Source organism: Onychostoma macrolepis, chromosome 14 (assembly GCF_012432095.1).
Source record: "Onychostoma macrolepis isolate SWU-2019 chromosome 14, ASM1243209v1, whole genome shotgun sequence".
Classification (NCBI taxonomy): Eukaryota; Metazoa; Chordata; class Actinopteri; order Cypriniformes; family Cyprinidae; genus Onychostoma; species Onychostoma macrolepis.
The window spans coordinates 5,076,416-5,090,955 of NC_081168.1; the positions used below are offsets into that span (position 1 = coordinate 5,076,416).

At 38.9% G+C, this 14,540-nt stretch overlaps 1 long non-coding RNA gene across 3 annotated transcripts in view; it reads right to left on the reverse strand.

Annotated features, from left to right (window-relative positions):
- LOC131553211 (uncharacterized) overlaps positions 1 to 14,540 on the reverse strand; it is a 41,186-nt gene that overhangs the window by 22,602 nt on the left and 4,044 nt on the right. Inside the window, exons 2-6 of one of the 3 annotated variants that reach the window (XR_009274129.1) lie at positions 13,047 to 13,162; positions 2,897 to 3,045; positions 495 to 2,564; positions 259 to 351; positions 79 to 170 (exon numbers count right to left, since the gene is read on the reverse strand). This is a non-coding gene — a long non-coding RNA (uncharacterized LOC131553211). The other 2 variants (XR_009274128.1, XR_009274127.1) reach the window with 2 other exon arrangements.

A 14,540-nucleotide genomic window follows, 5' to 3' on the forward strand; every position in this document is an offset into this window, starting at 1 on the left:
ATTAATCATGGCTGACTGCTAATAGCTCATTACTTTTTTTATTTAAAATTTTTTCTCATTTTCAAAATGTCTAATTACCTAGAGAAATGGGTCAGTTTTTGACCGTCCAGTTCGATCTCATTCATGCATCCTACTGCCACGGGCCTCTTTAGCTCTCAACCATTCAGGACCTGAAAAGAAGACAGATTAAAGCTTTCCTTTAGCTGTCCCTACATAAGCCTGTCTTCCTCTGAAAGCCCCAGGGCTTTGATGACTCACTTTTGTGACAGGTGGAACGGACATAAAGGATTCAGGAGATGAAGATATTTAAGAAGATATTCTTAGATTTGTCTTCCATTTTTGCATTAAAAGCTGAAACAGATTGAGAGTTAATTGGTCACATGAATTTATGCCTGAGAAAATATTTACTTCAAGTCATATGTTGGCAGTTCACTTTGTGTGACATTTAGTGTGAGATCTATGCTTCTCCAAATACTTTCAGCGGATTCACACACACAAGAACGTCCAATCACAGTCCATATCCCACCACTTTTGGGAGTTGTCTGGAGAGAGTTATTTCAGAGTGTCGGCGGTGGAGGTAGAGCATCCCTGTGTGCCAAGAAAAGCCCTCGCAAGGGAAGAGCGGAGGACAGATGGCCCTTCCATTTGAAAACAGTGCTTGGTGTGCTGCAAGAGAGACTCTGGAGATAGTTTGGACTTTTCAGCAAGTTAAGAGTCAGAGAAAGCAGATGCTTCTACATATGGTTTCATTCAAATGATTCATTTCATTAGTGGGATTAATGCCCTAAAAGTTATTAGGATTTATTTATTTACTTGATTAGCTTTTCCTGCCCTTCTCTCAGTGTGCCTATGTGTTTAGCAATCAGAAAATCACACCATTAGTTAGTTAGTTGGCTGGCTAGTTTGCTGGTTAGTTAGTTAGCTATTTTTCCTATACCCTTCTGCCAAGGTCACTATGTGTGTTTACAATCAGATCACTAGTTAGTAGGGAAGTTAGCTTTGCACTGTTTTGATCTTTCTGTCAGGGCCATTATGTTTTATCAGTATTTATTTATTTATTTAGTTCGTTTTTTCCTGTTTCTACACTTCTGTGAGGGTCCTTATATGTTTGTCGAGCAAAAACATCATCTAGTCAGTTATTTAATTATTTGGTTTTGCTCTGTTTTAATCCTTCTGTCGCTGATTAGTTAATTTTTTTTAGCTAGGTAGTTAGTCTTTTTTCTGTTTACCCTTCTGCCAGGGCCCATATGTATTTACCTAAAATCAGATTACTAGTTAATTATAAAAGGCTAGTTAAGTTAGCTTTGCTGTCATAAATCCTTCTGTCAGCGCCATTATGTTGTTATCAGAAATAAACCTCAGTACACTTAGTTAGTTTGAGCTATTTTTACACTTTTGTAAGGTTGCTTATGAGTTAGTGATTTCCTCTGTTTTAATCGTTCTGTCAATGTCTTTGCTTTATTAGTTCGATTTTACAGTTTGTCTTTTCTCTTTCTACCTTTCTGCCAGGGGTCCATATATGTTTACCTAGTATCAGATTACTAGTTAATTATATAATTAGCTAGTTAAGTAAGCTTTGCTCTGTTTTAATCCTTCTGTCAGTGCCATTATGTTGTTATCAGGATTAAACCTCAGTACACTTATTTAGTTTTTGTCCTGTTTTTACACTTTTGTGAGGTTGCTTATATGTTTATCGAGCACAGACATCATCTCACTAGTTATTTAGGTTTCCTCTGTTTTAATCCTTCTGTCAAGGTCTAGTTTTTATACTTAATTAGTTAGCTAGTCAGTCTTTCCTGTTTCTACCCTTCTGCCAGAGTCAGTATGTGTTTGCCTATGATAGACAGTTAGTTAGTAAGTTAGTTAGCTGTGCTCTTGTCCTCTTGTTTTAATTAAAAATAAACATCAGCTTACTATGTATTTAATTACACTGAATAAAAATGTTGTAGAATTTACGTTGAAAGATTTTCATTCAGAAATTGCTAGTAAATTTCACAAATAATTACAAAGAAACAGCAAGTATCACTGAATTAAACATGGAATTATTATTTATTTATTTTGTATCTCTGTAATAATCTTGGTTTTATTTTTTCCCCGTTTCTAGACTATCAAGCACAGATATCATCTCACTAGTTAGTTCATTTTAGTTAGTTTTAAACCTTCTGTCAAGGTCTATATATGTTTTATTACTTAGATCTTAGCGTTAGTTAGTTAGTCTTTCCTCTGTTTCTACCCGTCTGTAAGGATCCTTATGCATTTAGGGAGCATAAAGATCAGATCACTTTGATCTAGAGTGGCAGATTATAAAGAATACAACAAGTCAGAGACAAAGAGCACAATATCAGAGACAAGCAGGTAATGAATATGGCATTTAGCGCAGAGGAAGTGGGCGTCCCTCATCAAGTGGGCAAACTCTCATTAGAGGCAAATCCTTGACAGATCTCACAAAGCCCTCTTTTGAAGTCTTGGCTCACTCAGATACTGCCATTCAGAGGCTTCAGCTCTAAAGCTCCTCGGAGAGAGTGAGAAACCCCACATGAAACCATTTCGGAGTAAATCTAAACCTGCGACGGGAAAAATAAATGAGTTTAATTTTATATACACTCTTCAAAGTAAAATCTTTCGTGTGTGCGCTTACAGTTTATTAACACCGAGAGAGAACGAAAACACGTGCACATCTACAAAATACACAGTCATTAGGCAAAATATTATCATTCAGAGTTAACATGGCTGCTCTGGGCAAAGAGTGTGGAAAGTTGCACGCCGGGTAAAAATACCTTCCTCTCCCCGGCAGAGGTGCCAAGCCCCGAGGCAGAGGGGGCGTGGAGTTTAGTGGAGCACGCCGGCACCTCGGAAAGCCCAGAGCAAACAATCTGTCGTGACAACAAGATGGTACCTTCATTATCGGCTTCATCGCCCCACACCTTCTCCTCATCAGCAGAGCGGGCTGACAGCTGAGGTGCCAAAGCTAGGCGGGCACTGCTGCGCGGCACTCAGGGAAAGGGACCGTGCCTGGTGTGCCTGTTGTGCCTGTTGTCCCAGGTGCTGCAGATCACACATGTGTACACAAAAAAAAAAAAAAAAAAGTTACCGTGTGCATACACACACGCACACAGACCAGAAGCTACAGATACTGTTATTCCAAAAACAACAATTAATCCCGTATAAGCATCAAGCTCATTTTATACGGAGAGCAAAAACACTAAGGCATTCATTGGGATTGTAGACTAAACACCATTCCCTTATTTTAAGTGTGGCACTGTAAATTTGATTCTTGCCAATTTGAGTTTGTTGATAATTGGCTGGAGATGACAGGTTTGGTTGGTGTTTAAATGGAGCGGTGGAACTGCAGCGACAGTGTTTTGTTACGGCCGGGTAATAACTCCACACTCTGTGATCTCTGAAAGGTTCCTCACGTCTAAGTGTTCCTCATTTCCTCGAAGTTAAGAGCGTTAGGGGTGTGGGGTCTGAGCCGCGCTTCCCCTGGGGCGCTGCAGGTGTGTAAGCCGGACCGACAGCGCTAGCAGATTCCCGACATGAAGGAAGAGGAAAATAAACAAAATACGACGCAAGAATGTCACATTAAAAAGCTATGAAAGCCGAAGCTGTCAGGCCTCTTTGAGAAGCGAGGGCCCTGTAAATCCACATAGTGCTGATTCAGTGACTTCAGACGGAGTGAGAGATGCTTGGGGGAATATGTGTGAATCAGAAAGAATTCCCTATAGCATGGCATCCGGTGAGAGAGGGCTGGGCCTGCTTTACTAATGCGCCAAGCTTCGCACAGCCCATGTAACACCTTCACCACAGACACCTGAACTGGCAGCTGAACCCGCGTGAGTAATAAGAGAAGCTCAAAGTGCATTGTGTGAATATTGAGTTTTAAGTAAAAAATGAATTCGCTCTGATATAAACAGAAGCCTTATGTGCGAGTGCGTGTCGTCACTGCCATAAAAACAGCTTGCGAAAGCAGCACGTGCACGAATGTTAATACATGCTGAGACGCATAAACAGGGCACATCACATTGTGTTTGTCATCCAAGTCACATTCTCACACTGTAAGTTACCCATAAACCTCTGAGATATGTTGATAGGCCTGTCATCATCTTCGCACAATTTTCTTCGCAACTCCATGCAACCTAATTAGAGACCCAAATGTGCCATTGACAAATGCAGAACGTCTCGCAATATTTGAGTACATGAACAATAAATTACCATAAACAATACACTAATAAAGCACATTAAATTATGCCATAATCTCAAGCTAATTATGTACAGTCAAAACTAAATAATCACATCAGCCTTTATGAATTCTGAAAAGATAAATAAATTACTTCTATTCCCACTAACAAGGCAGACATGCTACTCACCGAAAACAGGTGAGTATATATAAATCAAATGCATTCAAAGGCATTGGAAAAATAAAGAAGACATTTCAAAATGTTAGTGTTTAATAGTTTGTCTAAATCTGACTAGTTTTAAAAAAAGATGAGAATTTTTTTTTTTTTGTAAAAATTCCAAGATTCTGGTTATAATTTTTATGTGGGTCATAAATTTAAATAAATAAATAAATATTTCAAAATTGTATACAAAATAAATATATATTTTAATATATTGTTTTAATTACTAAGGCTTGTTGTTTACATATATTTTACTACATTTCTAACATATAATATATATTTGGCATATATTTTGGCCAGAAAAAAAAAGAAAAAAGTGCCAAATGTGCTCTCTAAAGGCATCTATAAAAATAAAATAAGTTATAAGATGTAAATGTTCATAAAAAATTACATAATATATTGTTTTTATATATAATATGAAATATTAAGACAATGTAAACAGTAGAGGTTTACAAGGGTGTATAATCATTTTTCTAAATCCAACCGCAGAAAATGGCTATTTATGACTATAATTTTGTGTGGGTCTGGAAAATGTTCTCTATAGATTGAACTTTCAGTTCTTATTAAAAAAATGTAAAGATTAATATGATAAAGATGAATAAGAATTACGGTATTGAAGGTAATCCTCCTTTTAGCTCCTCAAAGTAAACTGTTTTGTAATTAGTGTATCAAAAGTATCACGAGCCGGAATCAAAGCTGCGTGTCTTGACATCCCTCATAGGAGAAGGACAATAAGTCTGAAGGAAAAGACTTGTCTTTGCATGCCATCTGTCCTCAGCTCTGACGCTTGCTCTAATTACTGCTTCTCCCTTGGCTAATGCTCCCTCATTAGGCATCGGGAGCATGTGCAATCCACACAAGCACTGAGAAATTTGCACTAAAAACGCTAGCTGGAGCCATAATGGGATCAGAAAATCTGTCTGGTGCGAAAGGCAATTCACACTCGCGGCTAAACGCTCATTTTGCTTTTCTGTCTCTCTTAAATTTGTGCATCATCCACTACAACAACGCTGCTGCAGTCTCAGATTTTTGCTCCAGCATTGAAGTTTCACTCATGTCCTCCCGGACAGCACAGTGCTTCCAAAGACATGAAAATCGCAATGAAAGTGTTGGCAGGTCTTGTTTCAGAGGGGATTCTTTTTGTTTATTCACCATGCAACAGTGTTAATTGATCACTGCTTAAAACATCTGAGAAGTTCTCAATGCTTTATGAGAGCAATTATGAGTTTTTATCTGGAAAGCAATCAGTGTTATTATCTTTAGAGTAGGTGACTTCTTGCACACCGCACAGCACTTTCATGTCTTGTTTTTCTTACTGTGTTAGATTTTTGTGGTTAATTTCTCCTGTTTTGGGTAACCAACAAAGAACAGAAGAAATGAAAAAAAAAAACACACACTGAATGTGTTGAAGTAATTAAAATTCACTATCAGTCGACGGATGCAAAGACTGCCTTTGTTCCTGTAAAGCTCACGTTTGTCATTTCTGCACAGCAGGAATCTGTTTGCTGTTATCTTTATAGCAATCAAAGCAATGGGAACGGTAACCGCACACGGCTTTATAACCGTAATATCAATTGTCATCATTAAATCATTGTAACATCATTGCTGTAATGTGAGCATGGCTCAAGGGTTTTCACTGCATTCCTCAGAAAGGACTGTTGGCATCAGCTGCCAGGAAAAATGTGATTTATATTCCATCAAAAAAGGCATAGTAACCACAGATATGAAATCTCTCATAGTACAGTATTTATGTATTGTGATGGATGTTGTATTGCATAAAACACAAGTTGCATCAATGAGGTTAAACACATCTGTCTTATTCACTTCCAAAGGTCATGAGGCCTATTTAAGTAATATCATCATTTCACCAAAACATTCAAACAGAGGTATTGTTTCATTGTGCTAACGCATTAACTTAGCGAAGCTCAATGTTTCAACTCTGTTAGATACATAAAATACTTCCTGCGGTATTCTGCTGTAATTACGGCAAAACGGCTTGTTTTCAATTTGTATTAACAGAAACTGGGAGTGTTGAAATATACAAATTAATTAACCAGTGCTGCAGGGATGACATATTTGTGAAAGGCTAAAACACGGAAATGCGCAAGCATTATAGTATATCCAGTTCCACTGTCCTGTGGTTTTTCGGTTAAATGCCTGAAATGAGGTTGGTGGTTAACACAAACTTCATTCTACCACATGAAATGCAGCAGTAATAGCCCACTCGTGATTTTCAAAGCTTTTACATGTCTTGAAAAAGGCGGTAGTTCACAAGTGTCTAAAGGTTAATCTACTTACTAGCCTTTATAATCATGCTACTGCAAACTATTCTATTCTAACTATTTGAAACATGTAGAATTTAAATAAGCATCGAAGCTAGTGACATTGATGTTGAAGTCGTGATCGTTGTAGGGGGCTGGGAATGATTTCAATTTACATCTTGATTTTTTTGTGTTTTTTAACATTTTAATTAAGTTCAACTATTTTAATACGATTAATTTAATTACTTGAAATCCTCCAGCAGCACCCATGCAAATTTAAGGCTCCTTGTTGAGAACTATACTGCAATAAAGGCAAAAATGGCAAATATTATACTGAAGCATTTTATGGTTAGTAAAATTAATATTGTACTTGGCAAGCCCTTAACAACACATTTAGTGTAGGGAGTTGGTGGTGTAGAATCAGCTACTGGATAATGACACTAATTTTGCAACACTAAAACGCATATTAAACTGAGTTGAATCAACTGAATTGAGCTGAATAATGACACTATTGTCTTCTGTGGAGCCTTATTTACAGCTGAAACTGACTTTGTTTCATAATTGATGAACTTTGGAACATTGACAGAGTTATTTAACTGAATTAACCCTTCACAAAGACCCACCCCCCTTTGTAACTGTTGCTATGTCCGTCAAGCCAATGCGCTCTCACGCCACACATCATGTTCTCACGCATGAAAAATACATTGCAGAGCAAAGAGGAAACTGACAATGTGCCTACACACAACACAGAGCAGGTTACGTTTGGTATGAAACAAAGTCTCAGCTTTCAAATTTTGTCATTTTTTAAGAAATTCAAACAATAAATAGCATTTTGTGCCTCTAATGTGTCATGACAGATTGTGCCTCAGTTCAAGCGGCATGTGAACTGATCATCTCCTCCTCTTTACTAGTTATAGCAGGAATGAACATCATATCATATCTTGTTTCAACCGCGTTAAGACGTCAATACACACCATTTTTCAAGTTCAAGTCCACCGATGGTAATCTACTCTCGTCTGGTTTGTTTGTTGGACAAAAATGGCAGATTCTGCTTTATGATTGGTCAGATCGCCTGTCAATCAAACTCCCAGCGAAGGCTTTACTGAAACAACATTAAACTAAACTGACCAGAAAATTGACACTATAGAGCTGCTTACAGCTGAAATTGAATTCGGTAATATTGACAGAGTTACTAAACTCAAATACTGGCATTATCGCCATCTGTAGAGCTTCATAACTGATGAATTTTTCAACATTAACACTGTTATTTCCCTAAGGTGAAACTGCTTTGATCTGTATTGCATATAAGTGCTATATAAATAAACGCAACTTGACTGAAAACCCATTTTGGTTTACCACTAATGGGATATTGGAACAGCCATGTCTTGCTAGGTCGGCCCCTCAGTGTTTATGTTGGTTACCGCTCTGGCACGCGGTGTCTGATGTGGGAAAATATGTTTTCCTGAAAGTTAAACCAAATCTTTCATACGATTTGGGCCTGTTATTTTCCAACACAGTGGTTTGCTCTTCCTTCAGAGGCACAGAGAAATCTTGAGAGGTGATCGAGGACTGAAGCACGTCTCCAGTTCTGTCCTGTTCCCAGCTCTCCTCTCTCCCACACAGAGACCCACACCCAGCCCCTGTCCATCTGCACCGGCAGGCACCTCAGCTGGGAGAGTCGCAAGCACCAGCCTCCCTCTTCTGTTCAGGTCAGAGTCCTTCACACGCGATGACATCATCGTTGTCTGTCAGTCACAGAAAGCTGTGGGCCTCCTGTCTCAACACAGACTTCAGCCATGCCAACAAAGTGCCTGCAGCACTTTAAGCCCAAGCATTACAGATGAACGCGGATCCGCTGTAGTGACACCGTGCATCGAGAGACCCGCTTTACGTGGGCTCCGTTTGTTTGCTGCGCGGTGATGTGCTGAGTAGCTGGCTGTCTTTAACGTGTGCAGACGGCGATAGAGAGATGTGAGCCAATCCAGCCATCTTGTACTGAGGATTCAGGGCTGGACAAGCATTTGCCATCTGTAGCTGCGGCAAAGCGTGAGTCTGCAGCCAGCCCACATTGTGTCAGCAGCAGCCCCGGTATTGAGGGCTTTTTAAGAGAGCATTTGAGATGTCGCAGCCCTTTCTGTTGTACACTATCACCCACTAACGGAGCATGAACTTTTAGGGGGTGACATCAATTACTTCAAAAGATTTAATGAGTGTAAATGATTTATCTTAAGTGCAAAAGAGGAACTGGGAAGGAGCTCATTATGTAGTCAGTGATTATCACCTGCATATTAAGTGTTGTTAATAGTTATGGAAATCCTTGTGTTACACTGCACTGGAAGTGTCATAAATGGGGGCTCAAGATACTTAAACTTAAACAATGAAGGCATTTACAAATTACATTTTTATAACATTTTATTTTAAAACTGAAGAGTGCAGTTTTGGACAAAATATGTAGAATTAAGTATTAATATAGTATTATATTATGTAGTATTAATATAAATACTAACTCTTCAAGCCATTTATTTATTTCCCTAAGAAGTGTAACACTTTGTTTTAGGATTCTGACCAGCCTACAAAGCAACATTGGCACAATCAATGGTGTAATTTAGGGGGCAGGGCTATCAGTTTATCCAACCAATGGCAGACAGGGGAGTATTTGGGGAAACCTGTTTGAAGACAAGCATTAAAGCCCAAAGTACGCATTCCAAGACGGTCCACACAACTTAATTTTCATGATCAGGAGACAGGAGTGTCTGCGGACATTCACGCCTGCGCTGTTGTACGCACACCGTTTGCGAAGAAAGAAAAATTGGGCTGCATGTGGATAAACGTTGAGACAGAAGAGTCCACTAGGTGGTACTGCGCATGTGTCTAATTTGTTAATCCGCGCATGAGTATATTATAAAAGCTGTATGGACATGGTTGAGTATACTATAAAAGCTGCATGGACATGGTTGTGCGCATGAAAAAGAATTATACCCGGACCTTAAAGGCCTAAGTATACTTTGGTTTTGACTCGGTTTTGCACTAATCAGTTGCTCCGCAAGGTGGTAACGTTGGCCTGGGCAGTTGTTTCACAGCAGAAGACGAAACTAAGGGAAAAACAACAACAACAAAATAGAGACTGGAACGACAACACATGCCTGCTTTGACTAGCGCTTGTGTGAGGAAGTTATGAGAGAGCAGCAACTTTTTAAGTTAAGTTATGACATTTTAATCAGTTATAACTTCAGGAGAAAAATACACCAGACGCTGTACAAAGATGAAGCTTTCTAGAGCACCTACATCGACTGCCTGCATTTGAGCACCCTATCAAATGGAGTAGCCTATACTTTAAAGGCTATGCATTGGACTGTAAACATACGCTAGCGGTTGCATTCAAAAATATACTTTGGGCTGCATCTGAATTTGCATACTTCCCTACTATATAGTAGGTGAAAAACAGTATGTGAATAGAGTAGTATGTCCAAATTCACAGTATTAATAAAACAGTAGGCCCTAGTCCCAAAAATGATGATCTACTACTTCCGGTGAAATTCTGAAGTGCACATCAGATGAACACTTAACATTTAATTAAGTGACGCAACTGACGCTGTAGGTCACATGCCAATAACAACATGACGAAAGTAATGTTTGGATTAAATTCATTCTACATGCATGCATACTATATACCGTAGAACTTACACACTATATAGATGCTTGTTTAAAGGCTGTTTAGTAATTATTTATTCAAAAGAAGTACCCATGGAATATGATTTTGGACACAGCCCATGTGTGTTTGACCTCAGGTGTGGCTGGCCTTATCAATGAGATTTGCTGTTTGCAGCAGAGAAAGAGATGAAAATTAAGCCAGAAAGTCAGACTTTCTGCTGCTTATGGTGATGCTCACATGGTATTTGCTGTCTATATAGCAGATTAAGTGTAATAGATGCAGTATTTGTCAAATAAACAGACGTTTCAGACATTTATATGTAGCAAAAGACACACTTTTCATTTAGTATTAGTGCTTGATACTACACCTGACACCTGTATGCATAAGAATAGCTCAACATATGCAATCTAACATTAAGATTACATGGAAAGTATTTTTATTCTTATAAAGACATGGATTGAGACTGAGACTGTCCTGAATGGGACCACCAAAATAACTCAGGAACAAGTCCTCAGGTGTTACCATAGCAACCCAGACCTCCGTTCCTTTCCTCAGTGTCACCCTCAGGGTCTTCCAGCTGACAGTAAGGTGCCTTAAATCACAGCTCAGGCGAGAGAGACACATGCTAAAGCTTCTAAAGTTTGCTCCTCTGAGCCATTCAGAGCATTCATTTCTGTTCCTCACCTAACAGTTCTGTCATGTCACATCATATCACAGCGACCGCCTCTGGTCCACAAGACTTTTGCATGTTAAGCCTTACTTAGGATTGGAATGAAGTCTTCATATGATGACTAAATGCTCATTACATGAGTCACATGTTGTCTTTTGAGAAAATAGCTTTTAAGTATAAAAACATTTCAACAACTTTCAAAATTCAAAACTTCCTTTTCAGTCCAAAAAATGCATTTATTGAAACTAAACAGCTAAAATGACTTACTCTATGATATTACTAAAATACTACTATAAAATGACACTAACAATATCATATTTATTAGTAGTATTTCTATACTAGTATAGTTTATATTAATAATTTGAGTTAGCTTTCATTTTCATATTTTCTGTTTTCATTTAAATTTTTATTTACTCATTTTATTTACATTTTATTTATTTTTTTATGGGCTGAATTTATTTTTATTTCAGTTTTAGTTTTTATTTATTTGTAACTTAGTTCAGTTAGCTGCCAAGGTAACATTCCTAATTTCCCAATAATTTACTCAGTTTATTCAATTTTAGGCTATATTTCATGTTTTTAATCGTGGTTTTATTTATTTATTGTAACCTTGGTTACTGGTTCGTGAGAAACGTCCTTTAGTAGCATCTAAACCGAATACAGTGATTATGTTAATGTCATTATGCTCATAATTACAGTAACCAAACCTATTAAGCTCATCGACAGGTTTGAAGACATGACAGAACAGAATAAATCTAATTTCTGGAGCTCATGCAACAGCTTTAAATAGACGTAGACATTAGGCATTATGTTTTTATTATTTATGTATGGAGGCGCATACTACCCACTGAGCCACATTTATTCATTTATTTATGCTTAATTATGCTTATTTATGCATTCATTCAGCATTTATAGAATTTATGCAAGCTGTAAAAATCTGTAAAACGAATCGAACCATGTACCAGTGAACCAATTCAAGAACTACACAACTCTTACTGAATAACTAAAATAACAGCAAGAAGCACGTAAACCAGATTGAAGAGGTTTGTCCATTTCATGCATACATCTTAATTTGCTGAATCCTTAAGCTGGTTATTAACAATAATCAGACTGTAATTAAGATGTATGCGTAAATGTAGCCAGTGATCATTTCAGTCTGATATTAACAGTTTGTGCAGCACATTTCAGCCTGGATTGTTTTATGAATCTGTCACAATTTAAAACAGGCTCTGCAAAGAGGGTGTTATTGAACGATGGGGAGGTAAAAAAGATATTTACACAAGAGCAAACACACAGCCAGTGTGTGAGTGGAGCTGGAGAAGGTGCTCGGCGTCATAAAGACAATACCAGCAAAAAATGGTCTGTTTAATGACAGAAAATAAAATATATTCATTTTGATGTCATCTCATGGGACTGTACGTTTTTTTAATGAGGAAAACTGACTAAACTATGAACTATGAATGTTCTTTCGCCTCAAAGATGCATTTCAAGAAATCAGCAAAGCCTCAGTAAAAAGTTCTGTTCTTTGTCTCATCTTTGTTTTCAACCCAGTTTTTGATTGTAAGACACCTACCAAAATGGAAAGTGCCACAAACACGCAAGAAACAAAGCCACAACAACACACGCATTCGCACACAAAAGAAAGTCGACATCCTTCCCACACCTGAAGTGGTGAAGCTCTCACCTCCCGATCACATACAGGTGTGAAAGCAAATACAATGGATCTTTATTCAGGTTGAATCACGTGAAGTCTCATCAAGCCCGACGCAGGTGTGCAACAGACTTTTGGATCATCAGACACTTTAGAAGGTGGATATTTGGTCTAATCATTCCATCAAACAGCATGAGAAGGAAGAGCCTAATCGTTCACTTCCAGAAAGCATCAACAAGGGTACACATCTGTAACAGGCCTGTGAATTTGTGTCATTTCATTAGGGAAATCAGCTCCGTATTTAACCCCACTCGGCAGCAACACCAGCCGCGATATATACGAGCCCCACAACCCCTGCGTCTCATTTTATGCAGTGCTGCATCATAAGGGAAAAAGAGGATAGAGTGATGTTTACCTATTCACACCTCTGATGAGTGCAGGAGAATTGAATTCATGCTGAGAGTGGAATAATTGATTTGGACGGCGGCCGCACCACGAACATCTGGGGTCGTTCTCACTCCGGCACACCTTCTGATGACATAATAAAAGAAGGATGAACTGCGAGGCGCAGTCATTTACACCAATATTTCACCGCAAATGCATTAAAAGCTTTCCCCGATGAAGCGAATTAGCCTTTCTTTACAGCTGTGGTGTGACTTTGATAATCGGATCTTCAGATATATTATTTAAGTCATCTTTAATTATCTGATTACGCCAAACATCAGAGTCAACATCGCATTTAGAGGGATTATCACTTGAATGGAAGTGAACGCGATGTAAACCATCTAAACGGGGCGCACCGGCCGACATTTGCGCCCTAACTTGGGGCTCTTTCCTTTCTGGCATCTGGTTCACTGAGTAAATTGGCTGCACAGACACCCTTCCTCGCTCTGCTCGGTTCTGTGGCGCTCCCATTTAAAAAGTGAGAAATTATAATTATCAGAATTATGCTTTTAATGATGCGTTAATTAGACTCCTACAGTGAGATTAGCAAGTGCTTATGAATTATTAACTGTGAAGTCTTTCCAGAATTTTAACAGGCAGGACGCACTAAATTTGCTTTTTGGTGATTAGCGTGCTGGAAAATAACACAACAGACTGTGGTGCATATGCTTATGATTACAACTTTAAGTGCATTTATTTAACTCTATCACACACCGGCAGTTTCGTGCCAAGATTCTGTGCAACCAACTTCTCGGGCAAAGAGCCTCGCGGATTTCTACTTTCTCATTAACAGAAACATATGATGAATCATTCTCTGCCAAAAGTCTTTTTTAGCACGCGGCTGATATATATGGCGCGCGCTCTTTTTGTTTGGTGTTTTCACTTTGATGCTTTGACAAGGTCACTGTAATGATGTATGTGCTTTCTTTGCTAATGCAGTCATCAAATCTTCAGCTCCTCTCTGTCAACAGCAGTGAAAACAACGAGGACCGGTAGCGCACCTTACCGAACCCCCTGCGAGCGAGCGCGGAAGACGTTAAATAAACAAGCCTCCCCGCAGCCAATCCCGGCCGGTGTTACATGAGCCAAACCTAACAGAGCATGGTAAAACTATTTGGGTAATCCCTAGTTGTAATAACTAAGTCAACTGTTTTGAATTGCGAGAGCAGCCTCTGGCCCAACCGCAGTGGTCATGGCCGCCCTCTTTAGGCCCGCTTGCTACGCTTGGTCTGAGCTGTCCAAACTTTCCGATGGAAATAAACCTGCTAATTTGCAGGACGCGGGTACCACACCCCGCTTGGCATGCATGAGTGCACCGTGCACCCAGGAGACATCGCACAAAAGACAATTTAAGGGGAAGGAAGAAGCCTGCTCTTTGCCCGCAGTCCATTTTAAACAAATAACCAATAAATAAGCCATGTCCAAATGGCCAATTTAGACAGCGCCAGTACCAATTGGTCTGAGG